Genomic DNA, 11,362 nt, shown 5'->3' on the forward strand with positions numbered 1-11,362 from the left:
TCATGCCAATATTTCTGTGACTGTGTGTGTGTGTGTGCGCGCCAGTTAGACCAGCCACATTGTAATCTGCAGAATGTGTTGGTACTCAAGACCAAGACCAAGTCTCAGAAGACAAAACTTGGCAAAGGCTAAGGCAAAGGCGCACGCTAAATGGCAAACAGCAGCAAGCGGAGCAGTATGAGCGCGGCTCATAACAGCTGAGCGCCAGCTAAATACAGAGCAAAACTCGTACAACTACAGAAACATACAACAACAAAAAATACAGCAGCAGCAGCACAGCGCACTCGCAAAAAGCAAACAGAGTGTAAAGTTAGCACTTTAGGCATAAACGGCAGCGAATATCGCAAAAGCTGCGCTCAGATTGCTAGTTGCCGTTATTGCTGCGCTGTTGTTGCTCCAGCTGCATTATTGCCACCACGTGAGCGAGCAGCAAAAGCACTTGGAGCGGGAGCGTTTTGGACTGCATTTGAGTGCTCTCAACAGATCGATATGCGCTCATTGCATATTTGTTGTTATTGTGATTTTACCACTTATTATTGTTGTTGTTGTTGCTGTTTTATTAGCCGTCTTAATGCGAGCGCTCTAATAGCACTTCTTGTGCCGCTCAAGCCAAATCGCTGCTTCAAGTTCACTTGAATTGGCTACTTACACGGCAAACATATGCACACGCACACGCACACACACAAACGCACAAACAAGTGTTTGAACCACACAGACACTTGTGTACAAATATACATACATACATACATATATGTAAATGTACAAGCCGTCAAATACTTGTATTTTGCTATGACCACTTTGACCACTTTATGACTTTACGTCGCCCTCAGCACAGCTGTTGTTATTGTTGTTGTATGTATATTAGGAAAATCACTCTCACTCTTTTTTGTTGCTATGCTATTAATAATTTTCTTGTTTTCGTTCTTTAATTGCTTGTTTTAGCCATGTTTAGTTTGTTTTGTTTTGTTTTGCTTAGCTTTGTGGCGCAATCTCAGTTCGGATGCTTTTTGTTTGTTTGTATTTCGGTTTTTGCGAGATTCTCTTAGAGCAAACAACTCTTGGGAGTATATTGAATGCTCTTTAGCTCTTAGTTAGTGGCGGCATTTTGTTGGTTTTAAGAGCATGTGAACTCAGCTGCATTAAAGTGATAAAAAGTGATAAAAAACACGCTTGAAATATTAGCTACACATTGGAGTTGATAACTTATCAAAATACTTTGTACACAATTTAATTCAATTTGTGATAAAAATTCGTGTAAATAATAATAAAAAAAACATTTCAATTATATTTAGGCGAGCGCGATTTTAATCCGTTATGATACATTTATTTGTAAAGGGTTTTTCAATAAGAGCGCTGCAAATAGCTTTTGAATAAAACAATGAAATTCTTTATTACTGTGGAAGTACATTCGATGCCATTATGTATGGAACATGATTTTTTTTGCACGCTTGCAGAAGTCCAGACGCTGAACCGAATGTTCGACGGTTTTCAATCCTACATCGGCCGATATTGCTGCAATTTCTCGTTCGATATTCCTACGAAGTTCATCAATCGCCGCTGGCTTGTCGACATAGACCATAGACGTAGTCCCACAGGAAATAGTCTAACGGCGTCAAATCGCACGACCTAGGCGGCCAATTGGTTGGGCCATTTCAGGAGCGGTGAGCGGTAACGATTTCCATTCACAGTAACGTGCCGGTCTTGATTATCACGGAAGAAGTACGGCCCAATGACGCCGCCGGCCCATAAACCGTGATTTTTTCTAGATGCAATGTTGACTCATGCAGTACGTGTGGATTGCTGACTGACCAATAACGCATATTTTGCTTATTGACTATGCCTTTCAGCCAGAAATGACCGTCATCGCTGCATATGATTTTTCGATGAAAATCTGGATCCCTCTCAAGTTGTGGCTCATCCCAATTCACGAACATACGACGATTCCGGTGGTCAAGTGCCTTCAGTTCTTGCGTCAAATTGATCTTGTAAGGATGAAGGCAAAGATATTTTCGCAAAATTCACCACAATGACGTCACAGAGATGCCCAACGAGGACACAAAGATTGAGAACGGCGTGTAAGAGACTGATTTGGGTCTTCCTCAGCAATATTCTCGACACTACGGCCACTTCTTTGTCTCATTGGCACGTTAACATTTTGTACTGTGCCTCTGGATTTTTTTCCACTTAAGTGGAGGCCACCGACTCCGTATTTCAGTAGTAAATTTTTACAATTTCGACACGTTGTTAGATCGTGCATCTTTCTATGATGACAAATGTTAAATCTTACTGACGAGAAATGTCAAAAGAGCGGGAAAAATATGGCGTCGTTTGCTATTCCTATCGGTCTACTTTTGTAGCGTCTCTTTTGAAAAACCCATTATTATTGATTTTTTTATGAATGCCAACTCTTTTTTAATTGTATTTCTGATTAAACTTTAAAATGTTATTTCAATACTATATTTTATTGCCCACATTTGACATTCACTTTAATACATTTTGTTCAATTTTGTTTTTGACCTCAGATGGCAACACTATTCCGATATGTTCGAATTAAAAGCTTCTGAAAAGCTTTCTGAAATTCCTTATTTTTGTACACATTTTGGTATAACTTCAATTAAAATTTCTTGGACAGATTTTATAGTCATGTTTATTAATTTTCTTCGATAGATGGCAACTTCATTATAAATATATTTTTAATTCAAATCTTTCTTAATTAATTTTTTTGGAAAATTAAAATCAATCATCTTAAATACTTTTCGGTTTTTTTTTGGAAACTACTTTCATTTGGCAATTTATAAATTGAAGACCATCATACCTGCTAGAAGGCTTTGTTTCGAAAGTTGGAAACTCTATTCTAAAATATAACTAATAAAAGTAGTTTTCCCGTTTGTTTGGTTCTTTCTTTACTTTCATTGAGTATTTAGAATTTGAATAGATCTCGTTTGAGCTCATTTAACATATGTATTATTATATATTTGGCGTAGGAACCGCTTTAAGCGATTATAGCCGAATCCACCAGAGCGCGCCACTCATTCCTCCTTTTTGCTTTTTGGCGCCAATTGGAAACACCAAGTGAAGCCAGGTCACTTTGCACTTGGTCTTTCCACCGGAGTGGAGGTCGTCCTCTTCCGCGGCTTCCTCCAGCGGGTACTGCATCGAATACTTTCAGAGCTGGAGTGTTTTCTTCCATCCGTACAACATGACCTAGCCAGCGTAGCCGCTGTCTTTTTATTCGCTGAACTATGTCAATGTCGTCGTATAAATCGTACAGCTCATCGTTCCATCGCCTGCGGTATTCGCCGTTGCCAATGTTTAGAGGACCAAAAATCTTGCGCAAAACCTTTCTCTCGAAAACCCCAAGAGTCGTCTCATCGGATGTTGTCATCGTCCACGCTTCAGCGCCATACATCAGGACGGGAATAATGAGCGACTTATAGAGTTTGATTTTGGTTCGTCGAGAGAGGACTTTACTTTTCAATTGCCTACTCAGTCCAAAGTAGCACCTGTTGGCAAGAGTGATTCTGCGTTGGATTTCAAGGCTGACATTGTTGGTGTTGTTAATGCTGGTTCCCAGATAAACGAAATTATCTACAACTTCAAAGTTATGACTGTCAACAGTGACGTGGGAGCCAAGACGCGAGTGCGCCGACTGTTTGTTTGATGACAGGAGATATTTCGTCTTGTCCTCATTCACCACCAGACCCATACGCTTCGCTTCTTTATCTAGTCTGGAAAACGCAGAACAAACGGCGCGGTTGTTGCTTCCGATGATATCAATATCATCGGCATACGCCAGGAGCTGTACACTCTTGTAGAAGATTGTACCCTCTCTATTTAGTTCTGCAGCTCGTATTATTTTTTCCAGCAATAGATTGAAGAAGTCGCACGATAGTGAGTCACCCTGTCTGAAGCCTCGTTTGGTATCGAACGGCTCGGAGAGGTCCTTCCCGATCCTGACGGAGCTTTTGGTGTTGCTCAACGTCAGCTTACATAGCCGTATTAGTTTTGCAGGGATACCAAATTCAGACATCGCGGCATAAAGGCAGCTCCTTTTCGTGCTATCGAAGGCAGCTTTAAAATCGATAAAAAGATGGTGAGTATCGATTCTTCTCTCTCGGGTCTTTTCCAAGATTTGGCGCATGGTGAATATCTGGTCCATTGTGGATTTTCCAGGTCTAAAGCCACACTGATAAGGTCCAATCAGTTCGTTGACGGTGGGCTTTAGTCTTTCACACAATACGCTCGACAAAACCTTATATGCGATATTGAGGAGACTTATACCACGGTAGTTGGCGCAGATTGTGGGGTCTCCCTTCTTATGGATTGGGCAGAGCACACTAAGATTCCAATCGTCAGGCATGCTTTCTTCCGACCATATTCTACAAAGAAGCTGATGCATGCACCTTATCAGTTCTTCGCCGCCGTATTTGAATAGCTCAATGTATTAGGTCTGGTTAAAATAAATCCATCACATTTCCAATAAGAGAGGAATTGTGTACCATCACAACAACGCCAGCCCACATACAACAATGGTGATTAACCAGAAATTCCAGGAGCTTGCGAGGTTCTTATGCATCCACCTTATAGTCCGGCCTGAACTAATTACTAAGGTTACTGTCTATGACGCATGATTTTACTAGTAAAAATTCGAATGAAAAAATACCTTTGAAAACAATTTTTCTGTCAATAGGAAAGAGTAGCATTATTAAATTACCTTCAAAATGATGAACAAAGCGGTACTTATTTGATTGAAAAAAGTCTAACTATTCTAAATAACAACTTCCATTTAATACAAAAATAATGTATTTCTTTGTACTGGACCTTATATAAATTTAAATCAGCATGCCGCGTTGGACTATCTTCTTATTGCAAAATCACCAACCATACCAGTTTATTGAATAAAATGACTATTTGTAAATAAACACTTTCGAATATTTAATTATTAGTAAAAACCACAAATAGCATATAATACAAGCACGTGTCAACACATATCAGTAGCATTTAACAGAAGTACAGATATCGAGTTCGTGTCTTAAGTCTTTCGTTTGCAAATCAACAGCCAGCCTCACAGCCAGTATGATACTATGATACTTACAAATATTATGACAAATAAGCCGGTCAGTAGCAACAAATATCGCACAAAATCCGCACATTTACAAAACTAGAATTAACAGCAATACTCCAAGTGTTTGTATGTGCCAATTTCATAATCATAATCCCCCTACTTAACGCGCAAAGTGGCCAATAGGCACTTACAAACGTGTAGGGGATACACTTCTAAGGAGAACAATTTTTTTCAATTAAGCGTACAATTATCATATAATTATAATAACGAATTTTGTGACAGTTGATCATATCATATCGCTGTAATAACAAAAACAACAGCAGTTGATACGCTTTGCTTACAAGAGAAGAAATTGAAGTGAGTCGAAACAAGCTAAACGAGTGGATGGACAGATAGACAAACGAACGATCAGACAGTCAGCAAAAGTTAGTGCTTTGGAGTGAATACATTCGGCATTTTAAGTCGGCCGTAGAAGTGTTCGCCACAAATGCTAGGCCGCAGGCGTATACAACAATTCATTCATTTTGTCGAATTGGTGACAGTGGTCAATTAGAAAATATAGAAACTTATATATGAACAAATATGTCTACAAATATTATTTTCAGTGCAAACGTAAAGGGTATCATGGGCAGCTTCTTTGAGATTTCTGATTTGTAAAAGAAAAAATCAGCAGAAAGACTAGACGACTCATGTTTGTAAAATTAAACTAGTTTACCAGTATACTTTTAGGCGCAACTATAACTCAAATACCAGCTTAAATCTAAGCTACAAAAACCTAGAGCAATAATGTGACCTATAAAAGATGACAATCTGGATAAATCCACATTAAACTAGTTTTATCTATGAGTGTTTATAGAGTGCATGTTCGATTGACTATAGAGTAAAAATTTCCCTCAACCTTTCCTTTCTTTCCTACTTCCCCATTATTCGTATTTTTTTCAGCTCAAAGTATTTAAGTATTATATCTGATGTCTCTGTGATGACGACTTTAACATTGTCTAAAAATATATCAGAGTGTTACTTTCAATCAGCTACTACTATGCTATGGAAACTAAATCAGATATTTCGCAATAAAAACGCCTCGGTATCATTATTTTCAAAAGTATTTATATATATGTATATATTTCTTTAAACCGTATTAAAATTCCTCACACAATTTCGTTTAAATAGTAAAACCAGAATAGAATATCGGTAACTAAAAATAAGAAACAGTACATTTAATGCGCTAAACACGTCAAGGTTTTTATGGCAAGGTGGGGTTTATAAGGGGGTAGAATTGTCATAGATTGTTTATCATACAAACATTTATTAACTGTTGTATTTGTTGTTGTTTATTTTTACCGAGTATTTATTTGTTTATAAAGAACATGAATTTACTGTGTTTAAATTGTGTTTATTTTTTTTTTTTTTTTGGTAATTATATGTACCTAGTATATGTATAATACATTTTAATTGAACGTTTTGCATACGCGCACCATTTACATAATATACTTTACTTATATATGTGTATGTGTAAATATATTATTATTTAGTTTTTGTTTACCCACTTAATTTTAGTTGCACATATTTACTGCTACGTACATATGTATAACTAATGTCTGTTTGTGTAACACAATATTTTTTTTTCGAATGTGCACTCATTTTAGTAATACAAAATACACTCAAATACACTAATTACTATTATTTTTTTCAGCAAAATATATTTTAGTGAGTTCATATATTTTAGTGAATTTATATAAATGTTTTCTTCTACAAATTTATTTTATTTTATATCTCAGATATCTTTTTTAGTTAGTATCTAAATTTAAACGGCAAATTCAAATTATCTGCATACATAGAAAAATAAAATTTTAAGCTACATAATATTCTTAATATTAATCTAGTGTTATTTATTTGAATAATTATTTATTATCTTTTAACTTTCCTGCATACTTTATATTATAAAATCACGTTAATATATTAAAATTACGCTTTAATAATATTCATGCAAAATATTTAAATATTTTTGAATAGTAAAAATTAATTATAATAACTAAATTTTAATATACATATACAAAAAACTTTTAAATTTCATTAATTTAGTTTGAGTTGTTTAAAATATCCTTAAAAAAATTGTTTTAATAAAATAAATTGTAATTGTTTTTATATGCGAAAAAAATTATTAATTTTTCCTACATATATTTTGGAGTAACTTAAACCAAAATCTTCAAAATAATTTGAATATTCTTGAATTCTTTCCAGGCTACTTATAGTGTCTGTAGTTTCGTTTCAAGATTTTTTAACGAATTAACAAAAAATAGTGATTGACAAACTTATTGTTATTTTATTAATGTTTTTCAGATGGTCGCCTACAAGAGAATGAAATATGGTGACATAGTGCTCAGTTTATGGGGTTAGAATAGTATAGATCTTCCAAAGAAAGCTTAACTTTGACAATTTTTGAAAAAGTCAATTTGAGAAAAATGGTTTAAGGTAATTTTTTTGAGGAAGTGGGTGTGGCCCCGCCCCCAAATAGGTTTTTTGTACATATCTCAGAAACCAATAGAGCTATATAAACCAAATTTTCTGCAGTCGTTTTTTTAGCCACTTCTTAATACATTCCAAAAATGAAAGAAATCGGATAATAACCACGCCCACCTCCCATACAAAGGTTAGGTTGAAAATTACTAAAAGTGGGTTAATTCACTAACGAAAAACGCCAGAAACACTAAATTTCACATAAGAAATGGCAGATGGAAGCTGCACTCAGCTTTTTTTAAAATATGGAAAATGGGCGTGGCATCGTCCACATATGGGTCAAAAACCATATCTCAGGAACTATTCGACCGATTTTAATGAAACTTGGTTTCTAATAGTTTCTTTACATCCCAATGATATGTTGACAAATCGCTTCACAACCACGCCTACTTCCTATATACCAGAAATTTGAAGACGATCTGAATCGTTTACATTACAATATATAAAGTAAGTACTAGTGAAGATATCGGTGCAGAACTTTGCACAAACACTATGTTTATAGTGTGGCAGCCCCATTCTAAAAATCGCCGAAAACGGACCATAGGTTTTTAAGGCCCCATATATCGAACACGAGGACCTCGGTGCTTCTAACCTAATATTATGGTTTCCAACTTTCAATGGACTTTATACAATATATATGACGAATATGTGGGTCAAATTGTGTATTATATAATATAAATAGAGTTAAATAAATAAATTGCGAGAGTATAAAATGTTCGGTTACACCCGAACTTAGCCCTTCCTTACTTGTTTTTATTACATATATCGAAGTTTCGCTTACTGGAAACGTCATTATTAATTTCTTTATTTTTTTCAAATATGAACTCAATATTCTTCTTATTTAAAAGTTGTTTACCATTTTTCGATAAAGCTAATGGGGCATTCTCTGGAAAAAAAGCCACTTGAAAAAAAAGTTCTTTATTTTCTTTGGCAATGATATATCTTATAGTACATGTAAAACCTAAAATAAAACATATGGTTTTAGGTCTGTACAGATTTTAAAACACCATGTGACTTTTTTGTACAGAATTTCTCAAACTTTAAAACTGTGTATCATAAAAATTTTTAAAATTAATATTTCATAGCAAAAAAAGATTTTTTTTTTTTAATTTTTAACAATTTATGCGATCATTGCTTATGCACTATTATTATCAGATTTTAGTGTTACCCGGGATTAACGACGTGGACGTAGCAGACATTTAATCCCTTTTTGTTTTTTTTTTAGTTTTTTAATATATTTTTTAATTTTTTTGTATTTTTCAAATTTTTAATTTTTTTTTGTTTTTGTTTTTTATTTAAAATTATCACGTACTTGAATCTAATCTACGTAATAATTAAAAAAAAAAGCAAAAACCAAAAAAAAAAAATTAAAAATTTGAAAAATACAAAAAAATTAAAAAAAAATATTTAAAAATAAAAAAAAAACAAAAAGGGATTAAATGTCTGCTACGTCCACGTCGTTAATCCTGGGTTACGCTAAATTCTGATAATAATAGTGCATAAATCAATGATTTTTCAAATCTGTTCATTAGTTTTAAAGATATGGCGGTTCAAACATTTTTTTACAAAAAACTTTGGCCCCTTATAATATGGCAACCCCGCGTTACACAGACCTAAAACCATATGTTTTATTTACTATAAGATATATCATTGCCAAAGAAAAGAAAAACTTTTTTTTCAAGTGGCTTTTTTCCAGAGAATGCCCCTTATATGACAGATGATACCAGCGGGCGAAGTTGGATCTTTGCAAAAAAAACTATAGCACAGTGTTGTGCCCTTTTTTGAAAATTTGGTATGCTACTTTTGTGTTTAAATGCATATTCCTACTAATTCAAATATATATAGTTTTTCATGTTTTGCTCGGTCCGTACCACATTGAAAATTTTCAAAAATTTGGACCGATATTTAGCAAAATATAAAGCTTTTATTTTTTTCGAACATTGAACTTTGAACCTATCGATCTATCAGATAAGCTTGGTCGAAAATTGTTATACTTCATAGAAAATATAGTTTATATCGATCTTTTTGATTTTTTAGTAACTGTATGCAATAATTAATAAAAATGTTTCTCAATGAAGGCTAACTTCGAAAAACACTTAGGCCAATACCCAGCCGAGTGTTGTACAAACCAAAATTAAACAATTAGCCAAGCTTTGTTTAGAAGTCTTCGAAGTCTTCTATATTGATATATTATTATTTGTTTTATTTTTAGTATGTTTATTCCTGTAATTATAACTTTAGTTAAACTTTATAATTTTGTTAATATTACCTTCAATTTAAATGTGTAATTATTTAAAGTTTTTATTACTAAATACCGAATTTAATAAAATATAATTTTCACAATCACTGTAAATATGATTTAACTTCACTTTAAATAGCTACTGTAATACCTTAAGCATAGTATTTATAAGTTAACAGATTGTCGGAATTATTTAATTAATTCAAAGAGATTACAAATAAACTTTTATTACTTTGAACTTTGGCATTATAATTATTTATAATAATATATTAGATCGTTCATATGCATATGTCTCTTATAAAAAAAATAATTATTTAACATTTCAATGGTAAGTGTGTTATTTTAAATTTTATTTTTCAGTTTATTGTTGTAGGTCACACCATTTCAGCACAATTACTTAAGTAAATATCCCAACGAAAATCGCAACGAATTTTAAAACATCCAATTATCGAATTTGCCACGACGTGATGCCGGTTGTTGTCTGCAGATTTCGTAAAATAAATAGAGACAGAGAAATTTACAGAAAAGAAACACAAATAATTTATGTTTTTAGTATTTGAGTTAAAGAGCATTTAAATATTCAAAGGAAAGTTATAGACTATAATAGAAAATTACCAAAATATTATGAAATAAACCTTCAAGTGAACTATAGTAATTCGAAAAGTGATAATTTTTTCGATTATTAAATATAATTTAATTCTAATTTATTTTATGTGTATGAATATAACTATATAACTATTAACATATTTTTAAGTATTTTTCCGGAACTGTTTTAAAAATTAAGACAAATTTGTAAACTATTTTCGAAAATAAAAAAATATTTTTTAAGAATGACTGATGCAGATAATAATTAATCTTAATAATTTAATTTGATCTATAAACTAATATAAATAAAATAGTTGTTGCAATATAGATATTTGTTCTGCATTAAATTTTCGAACTCCGCAGTTGTCCGAAAACTCACCGAAAATTCGTTCGAAAAATTTTCGAAAATCAAGCACTGAAATTTCATTACAGGAATCTTTTAGCACTTAAACAAAAAATATATCAATTTTTTATAGTTTCATTTAATTAGAGATGGCTTTCATAAGATAGAAATAAAATAAATAAAAAATACTTAAAAGGAATTAATCAAAATTTAATTCTTTAAGCAAATCATTTTAATGACTTTTTTTTTGAATAAAATTCGATTCGATTAAAAAACAAATTTAGATTAAAACAAAAAATAAAATAAATATTTTATTCTGTTCGAATTATTTAAAATAATTTTAATGTATTCTAATAAGATAATATTGAAAGCAAATTATTATTATTTATTAAAACACTAACTTATTAAATAAATAATAATAATTTTACACACTAACTTTACAAGTATCAATATTTTTAAAAAATATATTTAAAAAAAAATATGGTTGAAACAATAATTATTTATCGGAATATTCAAAGTTAAAAAATATATTATGTTGATATAAACTTTGCTCTATTTCTTGTAGGCTAGAAAGGAAACGGTTTGTATTACATTTAAAAAATAAAGAAACGAC

This window comes from Zeugodacus cucurbitae, chromosome 2 (assembly GCF_028554725.1).
Source record: "Zeugodacus cucurbitae isolate PBARC_wt_2022May chromosome 2, idZeuCucr1.2, whole genome shotgun sequence".
In the NCBI taxonomy this organism is placed as follows: Eukaryota; Metazoa; Arthropoda; class Insecta; order Diptera; family Tephritidae; genus Zeugodacus; species Zeugodacus cucurbitae.